General features: G+C 34.9%; 1 pseudogene; it reads left to right on the top strand.

Annotated features, from left to right (window-relative positions):
- Positions 1 to 292: 292 nt before the first annotated feature.
- LOC123552312 (snake venom 5'-nucleotidase-like) lies at positions 293 to 14,122 on the top strand (annotated as a pseudogene).
- Positions 14,123 to 15,138: the final 1,016 nt, after the last annotated feature.

The raw sequence follows: 15,138 nt of genomic DNA, 5'->3' as shown, positions 1-15,138 counted from the left end.
ATGTAATATTCTTTTTATCACATGTTAGCTGGTGAGTTTCTTTCTACATTTTACACATGTTAGAAATTTTTACTTCTGTCGACATTTCATGTCTTGAAACACGCAATTAATATTAGATATTAGACCTATATACTTTGTTACTTTTTTGTTTTACTTACCTTTTGTCAGTATCCTTATCACAATTGCAAAAAAAAAAGAAATCTACAAAAAGGGACATGATATGATCAGGAGTTACTACTCATAGGTTTTTTTTGTATTAGCCCTGAAGGGCACAAGGTGGAGTGATCGTGACTGTAACAAAAACGTCGTCGAGATCCCCAAAGATTACGAAATACGAAACTGACTGTACTTGCTTGCTTGAAATAAAACTTCATATTGTGTTTTGCAGTTGGGATATTCATTTTAAAATGCCGATGAAGATGTCCTCAGAATCGTTACTGTCTACATTTGTTTTGTTGTCTGTGCCTATTATTATATCAGGATATGAATTAACAATTTTGCATACGAATGACGTGCACGCGAGATTTGAACAATTTAATAAATACGGATCAAAATGTTCCGAAGGAGATGCTACGAACGGAAAATGCTTTGGAGGAGTAGCTAGGAGACATACAAAAATCCAGGAAATTCGAAGTAGTCATGACAACGTGCTACTATTGGATGCTGGGGACCAGTTTATGGGGACAACTTGGTTTACCGTTCATCGTGGCATGGCGGCGGCTTATTTCATGAAACAGCTAGGATACGATGCAATGGTAAAATATTACAGTAAACATTTTCTAGAAGTCATTCTCAATACATTTATATCATCATCATCTTCGTCGTCGTCGTCGTTTTTTTCCTCTTCATCTTCTTCTGCATTTCGAGCTCAATGCCATGTTCTTTCATTGAATCTCGTTAAATCTTTTTTTTATTTCAAGTGTACTGTTTTATTATGGAATCCTTTTATAATAAGTAATATTCAAATAATCATTCTTAGGACAAAATTAACTTGCATCACAAAAAAGAAAAATCTAATTACAATATTTCACAGCAAGTTAAAAGATCTCTTCTTTTTTTTCAATAAAAGTTTTTAAACAGATTACAACAAAGTCAGTTTCATTGCATGATTAATGTGGAAAAATCCCCTAAAATTGACATAATTGCACATTTGCAAACATTGTTAACGGGATGTAGTTCTTGTATTTTAACATCAATCATCCACTTAACTTCACATTCAGATTTCGTATTCTGATACAATACATTTATTTTCAAATAGGCGAAATCACGTCCCAAATATATCACTATTACAATAGTAATGATGTATAATTTTATGCAACAGCATAAATTGCATAAAATTAAGAATAAAATTGACATTTGTCCTACGATTTAGTATCCTAAAATTATTTTAAATCTTGCGATCATTTATGCAATGTTTTACTAAGATATTGTAGCTGAATAAAATTCAGAAAATCGCATGCAATGATTCGACTGCCGGGTAAAAAAGTAAAAAAGGAACCGACCCAAAAACAAACAAACAGCATGTAAGAGACATGTTACATACATAAGGGTTGAAAAAGATATAAATCACAGATTTATAGACATCAACATGCGAGGACCAACATCGGACTGATACTAGGTCAACTTTGCAACATTTATATCGGGCCGATATTGAAACCCACCTCGGTCCGATACAGGCCTGGTCGTGTAATATGCTTTTTAGGATGTGCAACATTTAACATTTCGGAACATAAAAACTAGAGAACAAATTATGTAAATCTGTATACATAGTAAAAAAAGAAATGGTAGTCGCATAATGGCGGATTCAAATAGTCCTCAGTTTTCTTGCTATGTAGATATGTTTTCCATACTTTCTTTGCAATTTTTTGCTAAAATCATATGAAAGATCTATACCTGACATTTAGGAAGTATTTTCAAAATGAAATGATAGCATGACAGAATTTGTGATGGAATCTTAGGTCATACACCACCAATACCATTTGGGAGTCTCATTTTAGCTAATTTTGCAGATTGTGTGTTTGACTGAAAATATTTTCTTGCATCAAACATGACCCCTCCTTTTCTTTCGATATTTACTCGGCACTATGTTCTTCAAGAAAATGTAAGTTACATACATTAAAAATTGGCCCTGAGATGTACTTCGGCCAGTTTCATATAGAATAAAGAACGCTAGCTTTTTAGTGTGTTCATACCTTATACTGCGATTCGGACCAACATCAATCATTTAGTAATAATTTTACAATGAATGTTGCACACGAGTCGATACATGTATATGTTTCCCGCATGTACACGTACCGTATTTTTTCAGGCGTCACGTTTCTTACCCAAACAATATCTCATTTTTGATTGGCAGTGTTTGGGAAACCACGAGTTTGATATTGGTGTGGATGGGCTTGAAAAATTTCTGGACAACGTCACGTTTCCGGTCGTAAGTGCAAACACTGACGTAACGAATGAACCTCGTCTACAGGGGAAATTTCTGAAGTCTTGGGACACGACTATTGGTGGGGAAAAGATTGGCATTGTGGGATATATTACGCCGGAAACTGTTCAGATTTCAAACGGAGGTAATGCAAACATAAGTAGTATCAAAATTCAAACTTTTTCTATAATAAGCTCGCCCGGTATATGCTGTAGGTAGGACCTGCACGACTTTAAATGAGAGGTAGCAAGTTCGATCCTCAGGCGATGTATATTTTCTCTGATTTGACACTAGATAGTGTGTCTGAAGTCATTCGTCATCATTTTATTATGTGAGAAAGTTGACAGTACGTTGCAGAGAACAAACAGTTCCGCCACTAAGTTCAGGAAAGTGGTTATTAGTTAACGGACCGCAGTAACAGTAACATAAATGAAATACTGTTGTAAAACAGATGATGGATTTTTGTCAGAACATGACAGATACATCCTAAAAATATATCAACAAGACATTTTTCTTACCTTGATTGTTAGATACTGTTGCGCTAGTAAGAAAAATCTGCACAGCTTTAATTTTGTCTGATTTATTTGCCTTCTTGTCTTATACTGAAAAGTAAATATCTTATTTGACTCGTTGTAATTAGATTATTCAGATTTTCATAGAAGGTTTCGATTATCCAATTTGATAACACAACTTCAAAGATAGTTATGCGCATATATTTAAAAAGCCAAAGAAAGCGTTTATTTAGGATTTGTCCTTAGAGGTAGAAATGTGTGTTCCTTTCGTGAATAGTTTGGGTGTAAATTACTTTGCAAATACTTAAGTCCTTGCAACTGTCAAAATTTTAATGACATATATGTATGATAAAAATTCTCATAACTTTTCAGGTTGCCTTTTATTTTATGATTTACGAGGCCGTATTTTCTTGATAGGCGGCGACATTGCTGGTTAAGGTTTTTTTTGTTTATGTCAGCTATTTTTTAAAAACTAAAAAATAATAGTTTAGAAACTTTGTACAATACTATATCAGTATTAAGCCAATAACTATAATTCTCACGAGCTTTTTAATAGAATTATTGAGGCTTTTTATACTTAGAAAATATGTACTTCTTGGTTAAAATTTATGTTTAGGTCCACTTTTCTTAGCTTTTACACTTAAGTATCATTAATTTATTAGTAAGTAAACCAAGACAGCATGGACTCTTGCTTGCATATTTTTCAGAATTTTGTTCTGTTTATGCTAAGAGAATAGGTATTCCTGCAGTTTTATTTCGGTTCATATTTCTTGCCTGTTGTAATAGCTATGGTTTTGTGATTTCTTACACTTGTTTATCCTCAGTTAATGAGTACGTAGATCAAGATCTTTTACCTTGCTTAGCGTCAACCTCTGGCACTCGTGGGCCCATTCTTATCCATCACAGTTTCGCCATAGTCCCTTTGGAAATATGTCCTTCCTTTGGTATGCGAGAATGCATGCCGAAGGTGACGCTCTTCTTAAGTTGATGGTGTTGAAAAAAGTAAATGGTAACAGAGATACATTTTGGCCAATGAATGCTGTGTTAAGCTTTTAATATTACAAATAAATAAATAAAATTATCACTGTTTTAGAATTAAAGCCACACTATTCTTTTCTTTCTGAGCACAGATAATATCCTATCATACTGCTTGGCAAGATAATACTGGATAAAAACTGTACTTTGCAATTAAATCAATTCAACATTTTCATTACATTCAAACTCTACAACTCTTGAAAATCTTGTAAGTATCAATAACTCATTTTTGTTGTAATACAAAAACAAATCGCTGTCAAAATATGCGGGGGAGCATATGCAAAAGCGACTGTCTTGCGATAGCCCGTCTTAAAAAATGCGCTTCCAACTTGACAAGTAATCACCCATTAACAATTGCAGTCATAATTTAAGTGACACCTAGGGTTTCAGTTGGCATCTATTTTATGCGGGTCAGTTATACAGTATGCCAGATCTCAGTAAATCACTTGAATTACATTGTTCAAATATACTTGAAACCACTGTAAATTATTAATGGATATTTTCTGATATTTTATGACGTAAAACGTTCAGGTACCGATCGGTGCGAAAATATGAATTTTATATACTTGTATCCTTTTCTGGGTCCCTTGAAAGAACTCGTCACATGTCTAAATCGAGTCTGTGGAAAAATACTGTGTTCCGTTAGAGCCATCGTTGTTTCGCGCCTTCATTCTAGGACTGGCAGGACCACGGTGCGATAGAACGAGAATCGATGCAGTAGCGCGATACCACGATCATCAGTTTCGTATTTTCGTACCGCGTTGTAACACAGTATTCACGTAACATCGTCACTCGATCAGATGTTGAAATTACGATATTACCATGCAAAAGTGCATTATTTACATCGCACTATCGTACTTCTCTATTATTGCCATTCAGTCGAATGGACGTAATGAGATACCACGATGTGAAAAACGCGAAACCACGATGCGAAAGATAGATGTTAACATTTCACTGTCGTAATCTTTTGTAGTTTTGCCATAGTCGAATGGATGATAGTGCGATAATGCGATGCTAAAACAAGATGCGAAAGTGCAATGTTTATATTGGGTCTTCGCCTTGTGTTATCGCGTTTTTGTATCGTATTATGGCGCCATCGCATCGTATCTTCGCATCTCCACATTGTGTTATCGCAACATCGCCCTTACCACTTTCAGGGCCAAGGGGCGATACAAAGATGGCCTAAAATACCGTAGAAAAGCGAGTTTGTTTTGACGTGCAAAAGCTGGCAAATATTTATCCCGTTTGGTGCAAAATCTGGGATTTAGAGTTTTTCACGCCAATTAGTATGAAGATGTATATGCAATATTCTACGATATTCGGTTGCTTTTTAAAAGACGCTAAGGCATGATCGTGAACTGGCAGAGCGACGCAGTGGTCCAGTGGTAACACTTTCTGACTACGAAACCAGGGATTATGAACTCGATCCTCGGGTGTTCTAAGATAAGTTACATTCGTACAAGAGTTCCGTGTATGAGTGCTTAACACCTTCCACACCAGGGAAGCTTCTTAAATTTAAGTGTCTACTGTATCTTGTACTTTATAACAACTAAAATTACCCGCAGTTTTCTGGAAGGGTTGCATGTACGGGTTACCGATGGAGACTACAAATAAGCTTAAAGACAAATATGCTGAGGCAAAGTTTTAATACCCTTTGCATCGAACTAGTTGTTTTGTCACTGGGTGAGAAAAATGTGCAGCTAGATCAGAATACCGCTCCGATTCTCTAACAAATTAGCTACTCAGCCGCCTACAAACTTTATCCCCTTTAAAATATTCTAGTCCCTCGACAAAATTTTGACTTTGACTTTGAGCGATGGCATTCCTAAACTGTATCCGAGCGGTGTTCTGTTGACGTAGAGTTAGGATAACTCCATTTAAAAGAAATATTTGATTCCAAAACAAACAAGCCTTTATTTTTCTAGGTCCAACAGTTAGTTTTACTGACGTAGTGACTGCAATTCGAGAGGAAGTATCCGTGCTACAAGATCGGGGGATTAATAAAATCATAGGCCTCGGACACGCCGGATTTAGTATGGACAAACAGGTGGCCGCCATTGATGGAATAGACCTTGCAGTCGGTGGCCATACAAATACATTCTTATACAACGGTAAGTTTCATTAAACTGGTCAACAATATATATATCATTCAGTTTTCAACTAAAGATTAAAGCCATTACAAAGTTTACCTCTCTGGTCTTCGTCTAAAATGTCTGTCAGTAGAGTTGAAAACAAAACCTCCCCCTTGGGTTTTTGATGGAGTGGGCAAAACGCAAAACGCGCCCCCAACTGTTTTAGGTATTTAACCCCCACTCCCCCGTTTTAAATTTCACTACAGACAAAACACCTCGTGGGCAAAAATCTAGTAATTTTATTATTATTATTAGATAGGGCGAAATTGTGTCACAAACTAGGAGAGATTTTGTCATTCCTGTTCAAAATAGCAGGATGGGTTTTGTCTGACTCCCCTCATATTATCATACTTTTTACAGGTGAGAAACCAGCAGGCGAGGAGATAGAAGGACCCTACCCTGTTGTTGTTCATCAGCCTGGAGGAGGTAAAGGACTCGTGGTTCAAGCCTACACTATGGGGAAATACCTTGGCTACCTGAAACTTACATTTGACTCCAATGGCGTTGTAAAGAACTATTCGGGAAACCCAATCCTCTTGGATAACACAGTGATAGAAGGTTGGATGAAGTAGATTTTTAGTTTATTTTTGAAACGTTAGTTGTAATACTTGATGAAAATATCAATGAGATGGCCATTTCCTTATTAAGAAATTTTAATATTTTACAAAGATCAAATATCTAGTCTAAACAAAACCATCAATTGAAAACACGAAGTAGTAACCCCAAACGCACGACAAAGATCGAAATTAAAGTTTCCAAACAAAATTACCATATAAAAGCACGACAAAGACTTTTTAAATAGCACGACAAAGATCGAAATAAATAGTTATGATATATATGCCAAACAAAACTATTATTTAAAGCATGCACATCTCTACAATACATTTAACTCTCCAAAATATGTTGTGTTTGTCATGGTTTGTCACATATATATTTTACAGATACGCAGATTTTGCAGTATGTCGCTGAATGGAAGAAGCCTGTAGATGCTCTGAGTGCACATGTTGTCGGCTACTCTAATGTTCTATTAGATGGAGAAAGGTCGTCGTGTAGACTAAAAGAATGCAGTTTAGGTAAATGAACATTTGTGAACAATTTTTCAGAACATTTATCGCGATTGAGTGTTACCTAGGATCTACGGTCAGTCAAGGGTCTGCATCAATTTTTACTGCTGTGCTTCTTATTGTTTGAATGGTACCCCTACTGTTTTGAGCTAAAGTTTACTTATTTGAACAATATAAGTCTTTAACAAGATTTGCGAATTACTTTATATGATTTGTGAACAAGTCATACAGCCAAATTGCAAATATTAGAAAATTTAAAGATATTTTCGTATGTAAATAAATAGCTCTACCCGAGTATTTATAAAGGTGGTATGTTTTAATTGATGATATGATAGGTTCTAATGCCGTGAAACACTAAGATGTCAAGAGAAATATATTTCGTCTTATTTTGCTGGCTCGCTTCAGCGAGACAGTATTACGTTAGAATTTTACTATGAAAAACTACCTAAAACGCCGAACATCTCCAATTCCTGGTTCCCAGCTCTTTCCTTCGATTACAAAGAGCAAGCCGGCAACCTAAAACTAATGGGTATTCGTTTATGAAAAGTGACCATTCGAAAGCTGGTTTTATACAAAAGCCATAGTGCCCTATAAAGCCGCGGACATCATTAATGAACGAAAAGGACCAATCTATCACAAGAAGAATCTTGCATCAATCGCTTCTCCATATGATTGCAAAAATGAGCTTAAAAGTCAGAAGAACTTTGGTTAAATAAGCCAGTTGAGTATGTAGAAGCTTGCATAGCTGGAACAAATGCCATTAGGCTCTTAACACTGGAAATATTTCAGGGAATGGATAAATGTTTATAATCATTTTTAGGCAGTAAGATTGCTTCTTTGGTGATAATAATGAGTGATGGCAAAATTTGCATCGGCACTATGTGGACACTTCTCTAGTATTGAGGTTGTACTATTCATAAACCCTTTTTCAATGGCATATCTCTTTGAGCTCCATCCCTGCCCTCCCATAACAAAAGCTAAGCGAGCCACTTTCTAGCTACTTGTTTTACCTGTGTATGTTGTTCATTGCAGGTAATCTAGTAACAGATGCTATAATTTACTACCACTTTAACTACTCCCATCCCGAATCAAACTGGGCACCGGCATATATCCATTTGGAACGGAGGCGGTATAAGATCATCCATTGACAAAGGTAATGTATAGCTGGGCATACAAGGGTCAATTAAAAAGTTCCATTGATGATCCATTTTAAAGTAATGTGTACATAAGCATATAATCATAAGTTTTCATTTGTCGAAAAGAAATCTGTAACGACGCTTGCGTTCTAAATATTTGACGAATGACTAAAACCAACCCTAATGTATAACTTTGCATAAAAGGGACAATTAAAAAGTTCCATTGATGATCCATTTTAAAGTAATGTGTACATAAGCATATAATCATAAGTTTTCATTTGTCGAAAAGAAATCTGTAACGACGCTTGCGTTCTAAATATTTGACGAATGACTAAAACCAAATCGTAACAGTATTCAGCATGATAGTATAATTGCAATTGCTTTCGTGTAAGTTCAAAGTCGTCGCAAATACTGACCAGGGAAACCAAGTGAGAACTGATACAGTGATACGTTTTTGTACATTAACGTCTACAGAAGATCAAAAAGGAGTGGTGGTGACCAAGGCGGACGGTTAAGGTGTTCAAGATGTCCATTTGCGCAAGAATAAATATTCGGCCCTGGCACAGCATTTGAATAGTTATAAAAATAAAAATAAAAATACGTGAATTGCTTTGTTTATATATGATATTTCTCCCGTAATTACATGTTCAAATAAGACGAAAAAATGTAGATTTTCATGATTTTATGCAAAGCGTATCTGTTAAGCTTTAAAACCTTTGCTGTTATGTATGCATATACCATTGTATTTTGAAAACAAATGTGAAAATATTTAAACTGTTCTAAACTAAAATTTAATGAACAATGATTTCTATAAATAGGTGATGTTGTCGCGGGAGAAGTGTACAGTGTGTTACCGTTTGGAACTGAGGTAGACCTTTTGACAGTATCTGGTAAAAACCTTCGAGAACAATTAGAAATCCCAGTCTCGAAGTACGATAGGACGGAACCGCCCGGTGGCTTTCTTCAAATGTCAGGTCCGTTGATTAAAAGAGATTGTAAATTGAATTCATATTAGGCCTAATCCGTTCTCCGATTTAACTACACCTGTAGTATGTGCTCGGTCCAACGGGTGTCATTTCCAACATACAAGTCCTATGATTAATCAGGAGGAATCTTTAAAACAGATATTCACGATGGGTTGTGATGTCTTGTTAATGTATGACAGAATCAAAACATAATTGTCCGAAAGGATTTATTTCTGAGGGGGGGGGGGGGGGGGGTGGGGGTTGTCAAGAAAACGCGAAGAAAGAGCGCTACTATATTTTTCTACTGTGTTAGATAAAGGGCATATTAGAATCGAAATAATTTAATCGTGTTATACTTAAATTAATACACTCAAAATCAGTTATACGTCGGCGGGCTACACCCTTGTGAAATTTTTCCGCGGACGTATGACCTCTTTTCGTGTATTAATAACGTTAAATCACGGTTTTTCTATACATTATTTCTCAAATGAACTGCAGTCTGGAAACTTTTTTGGTGGTTATTACCAGTAGCAAGTGTTTAAAATATTTCGGAAATTATAAAAGTGATTCCTTTCAATTTTATGTCGGATGCTGTAATTACACGTCCTTAACAACTTTTATTGATGTTAATGCACCTATTATAAAAAAGATACACATACTTGCTGAAGACATTTGGCCAAGGTTTGGTTGTTTTCAAAAGGCTTCCTAGTGATTAAAACTCACGTATAATGATCGTTTACGTATCTGTAGGTCTCCGAGTTGTGTACAATCTACAGAAGCCGGTCGGACAACGAGTCGTCTCGGTAGAAGCCAGATGTTTGCAGTGTGATATACCAACATTCTACCCTTTGAAGGACAGCGATGATTATAAAATTTTTATTTCAACGTTTTTGGTCAATGGCGGGGATGGGTATAAATTTGAACCTTCGAGACGACAGCGTTTCAGTAAGTACATATGAATGCATTCCCTTTTGTTTCTCTGGGTAAAATGTATACTTACTGATTTCTTCACAGGTACAGTCTTGTGTCACTTTTTTGAAATATCAAAATTCTTTTTTAAATTGAAAGATAGTCATAAAATATTAATTTATTCGATATCTTTTTCTTCTTATTTTTCTTCACATATTCACTGGGGTCCCATTCAAGCATACATTGGATGTCTTATATCTGTTCACAATTTGTGCCTTATTTCTCTCCACATATTTATTGTTTGTCTTATTTCTTCTCACAGACATATTGGATGGGTTGTTTCTTTTCACAGATACATTGTGTGTGACAACTCTGACAGAGTACTTCAAGAAACACAGTCCCGTGTTCTCACAGGTTGAAGGGAGGATTCGCTTCCATAGAGACACCATAACTTCAGCTGGCTCTTTACCTATGTCTACAATGTCCTTTATCACTTCAGTTCTTTTGTTTTCCTTTATCTAGCATCACAAAATATATCCAGAAATTGTTTATAAGTGTACCAACTAACTATCCATTTAATGCCTCCAGAAATATATAGTAATTTGTATAAATTTCTTTATTTTTTGCTTAAATCGTTTACTGCTCACTAATGCTTGTACATTATAAAATGTTGGTAATCAGATTTTCGTCAAGTAACGAATGCGTTAGAAAAATTACCATCTGATAGTTTACATTTATTGGTGCTCACTGAGTGCTTAAATACTGATTTTACTCTCCTGGTTGCTCAACGAGATAAAGTTTATTTCTGTGTACAATGTACATACTCATGGCAATATAAATAACAACAGATAACAATGAAAGTATGATTGTTAATAAAGCCATGTCGTATACATTATAACACAAAGGATGACACAAAAAAATGAGATAGAAATCATCTCTTAATTCCATTGTGGTCCTTGTGTAGTATGATATGGTATGACATGTGAAGACATATCGCAGAAAAAAACGAAAGGGTTAGGTTATCACAATTCATAGATATTAAATTATAAAAAAAAATTACTATCACAATACATGGATTAAAAATATGTATTTTATATTATCATCTAATATATCATTCTATATAACTGAAATTGCTAAATAAAATAAGGTAACAAATACACTGTCTGGGCCGTCCAAGCGCGCAGTATGTATACAGGCAATAAACATTATTTGCTTAAGTAATAATCATTACATTGTCAAAGATTTACATTTCACAGTTGTTTGTTTAGCCGAAGTTCATTAAAAATGCAAGTTTGTAAAATTACTTTTTTATTTTGTTTGCGAATCGAGACAGTGTTGAAACCAATGAATTCTGAAGCCCACAGGCAGTTTTAAAACTTACGTTTTGGTTCACATGGCAAATGATGAAATATCCTGATACCGATCAAAAGGAAACAAAAAGCTACAAACTATATTTGAATAAAAAGAAATAAACAGCTTTTAAATACATTAAAATTAAAGGGGGTAATAACAAGAAAATATTTTTTAAAAACGATGCATCCGTATCTAACAGGAGTCCACTAATACATGTATGTAGTTTAAATAAGTATTTGTGCCACAAATGTACCTCTAAAAGAATATGCGAAAGTGAAAAATGTCATAAAATGACGGTATGTAAATGTGACTGGCCAGTTTTAAGACTAACTTACGCCTGTTGCTGTTGTTGTATTATTGTACAAATATGAATGTAGAATACTGTACATAAAAAAATGACTAAAAAAACTGACACATTAGTGAAATAGAGTACATGTATCTGCATTTTCTTTACAAATTGTATGCTCTCGATCGGTTTCAGTTTCACTTCTTTATCTAACAGCATAATGTGTATTTCCTTCGTTTTTATTGGAAGGCTATTCCAGTCTCGAACATCTTCATAAAAAAAGAATGTGACATACAACTATGTACAAATGGTATATGAAAATTGCCAGCACTGACTATTTACTGAAATGAGTGCTATGTTTGGACCAGTTTAAAGTTATCATAAATATAAGTAGGATAATTATTACTACTAAGTAAAAAAAGTTGTGTCATGGTTTAGCCGCAGTTGTTCTACCCTGTATTCAACATTGAGTCAATTAAGATCACTGAAATATGAAACTTCAGAAGAAATTATACAATTATAACTACAAAAAATGTGCAACAGATGATTAATTACAAGTCAGTCTATACTACAGCAATCATTCAGAATTTACTTGTTAATTGCAAAAACTAATACATGTTGGTTTACTTCATTATTGAAATATCAAAGATAATATATTAACGTCTCTTGCAAATTGTACATATGTCCACCATTTATGTTGTCACTTCCGATTTGCATCGAGTAATCTCTATTCAAAGTCAGACCAAACAAATACTTTATTATACCCCCACTAAACATGTTGGGCAATCTGACTTAAGCACATCTCCTATTACGCTACGCTTAGGATCTGGAGACGAGCTATTGATAGCCTCGTTCTGACGACCCTTCCGCTAGCCAATCAAAAGGCTTACTTACAACATGCTGCAAGCTTAAGAATCTATATTTAGCCTTGGATTTTGAGATCTACAATTCTTATGTCGTAAGATGTCAGATAGCCGGTTAGCTCAGTCAGTAGGGCACTTGCTCTGTAAGCAAGGGATCCCGGGTTCCAGCCCTGGACTGACTGCACATTTTTCTTACTCTTTGACATTCGAACAAGTCGTCTGATTGGTTCAAATAAAAATAGAGTTGCGAAAATAAAAATAGCAATATTGGAAACCCAAAACATTCAGAAGACGAATGTGAATGGGTCATCGTCAGATCTTCGTTTAGAAGATCAAGTACTTTAGTCAGATGTCATGTTGGGGGAACTATATTGGAGTCAGTTTGGCATGTCTCGTCCCGTCGCGTCCCAAAATCTATATGCCTGTAAGGATTTAAATTTCACTTCAAATTATTATTCCTCAAAACAGGATGACGTGTTGAATACATCACCTATGCCTGATGGTCAAAGGTCAAGGTCTCAATTCAAGGTCAAAGGTTAGATTTTTGGTTTTTGCTCCATAACTTCTATGTAAGGGTTTTATTACTGAATGGATTTGTTTGATCCAAACTTAAAATAGTTGTTCAACATCATCACCCATATCTCATTACACAAGCGCTATAACTCTTGCACCAATATTCCATAATTCCCCTTTTTACTTAGAATTTCAGGTTAAAGTTTTGATACACTTTCACTCTGTCTCATTTATTACTAAATGGATTCGATTCAAACTTAAAATAGATGTTTCACCTTATCACCAACATCATGTGACACAATGTGCATAACTCTGACACCAATTTTACAAATTTACTTAGAATTTAAGGTTAATTTTGATGCATTTTTACTATATATCTCAGTTGCTACGACATGCATTTGACTCAAACTTGAAACAGTTGTTCCACAACATCACCCACATCATATGACACGAGGCGTATATCTGTTGCACCGATATTTTCTGTGACAGTTTGACAGTTCTGGTTTAACATAAATTTTACGTCTAAACTCACTTCAGTTGTGTATTTAATAGTATTCTGTATGTATATATAATATGATAAAATGTATTTTCTTATTATTTGCTTAGATATTAATCTCTGATCACCGCAATATATGTCTATAATGTCTCCATCTTTAATAGCTCATAAATTTTACTTAGAAAGCATTCTAGATTTTCTCAAATACTTTCAAGGTTCAAACTGTTGTTTTTTTCTTTTCAAAAGCATATTGAGCACGATGTCTGTTTACTTTTTTCTTGTTTTGGCACATTTTGGACATAGAAATTTCGGCGATTTGAAAGTTTGGTCTGACTTCGATCCAGATTTTAATTTGTTAGATTTTTGGTTTGATCCCTGGTAAGGCCCATTAACTGTTAAGTCCCATTAACAAAAATAAAAGTATATGAAACCGAAACGATGGCTTTGTTCTGAATTGTATTTAGAAATGAAAGAGTGAAATATACGCCGGCGGTGCACGACTTTCACTCTTGCCTCAGAGCCTCGTCTTATAGCACATACTTTTCTACAAAAGCACGTCCTTAGACCCTCTGAATCATTTTGACCAACGCATTCTACCTTAGACAGTAATAGTGAAGGGAAAAAATGTTGTCAATAGCGACCAAATGTCACTATGACTTGCTAGCAGATGTGTACTTTCACATAACTTAGTAAGGTTTGCTACCAATGGCATAAAATACAACGAATTTCTTAGTTTGTCTTGGAGAATCTTTGGAACAGAAAAAGTGGAAACTCAACAGGTCGCTCAACACGACAAAAACGAAAATGTTGCAGGCTCGGTACATGGACGATAGTGGAAATGGATGCTACTGACCTCAACATTTACCTGTACTCGTCCTTGACGATGTCTGATCTGTTTCTTACCAATAATTATTTCGATAGTTTTACTTTTATATTTTTATTACTATACAGATTTTATTTAATTCGTTTTGACATTATAAGTATATTGAAAAAAAAGACGACAATGTTCTAATTAATCAGTGTTTGATCACAGTAAATCACAATGTTTAATCAGAGAAAAATATCACAGAACAATAACGGAGATCTTTTCCTCCTTCACTTTACCTCGGACCCTTGCACTGCTTTGACGTCGAATCAGTTACCACTGAAATCAGATATTTATCCAGTATTAACAGACGACTTGATTAAGTATTATTCCATATATATTTTATTTTTAAACGTAGTTTATAAATACAGTTACTTCCAGTACAAGATTGACATTTCTGTAGCAGTATAAACACTACCAATTATTTATATGGCCCATTAAGTAATTGTTCAAGACACCTTTTGAAAACAAAAAACATACAAGACTTGAGTAACCACGAGTAGTGAAGTTTTATCTTGAATTTGGTTTTCTCTGCTAGCACGATGCTCGGTTATATGACAGTACCATCGTAGACTGATATTAGAAAG

This window comes from Mercenaria mercenaria, chromosome 4, assembly GCF_021730395.1.
Source record: "Mercenaria mercenaria strain notata chromosome 4, MADL_Memer_1, whole genome shotgun sequence".
NCBI lineage: Eukaryota > Metazoa > Mollusca > Bivalvia > Venerida > Veneridae > Mercenaria > Mercenaria mercenaria.
The sequence above is the reverse complement of the archived record's forward strand: the minus strand, read 5'-3'. Positions and strand labels throughout refer to the sequence as shown.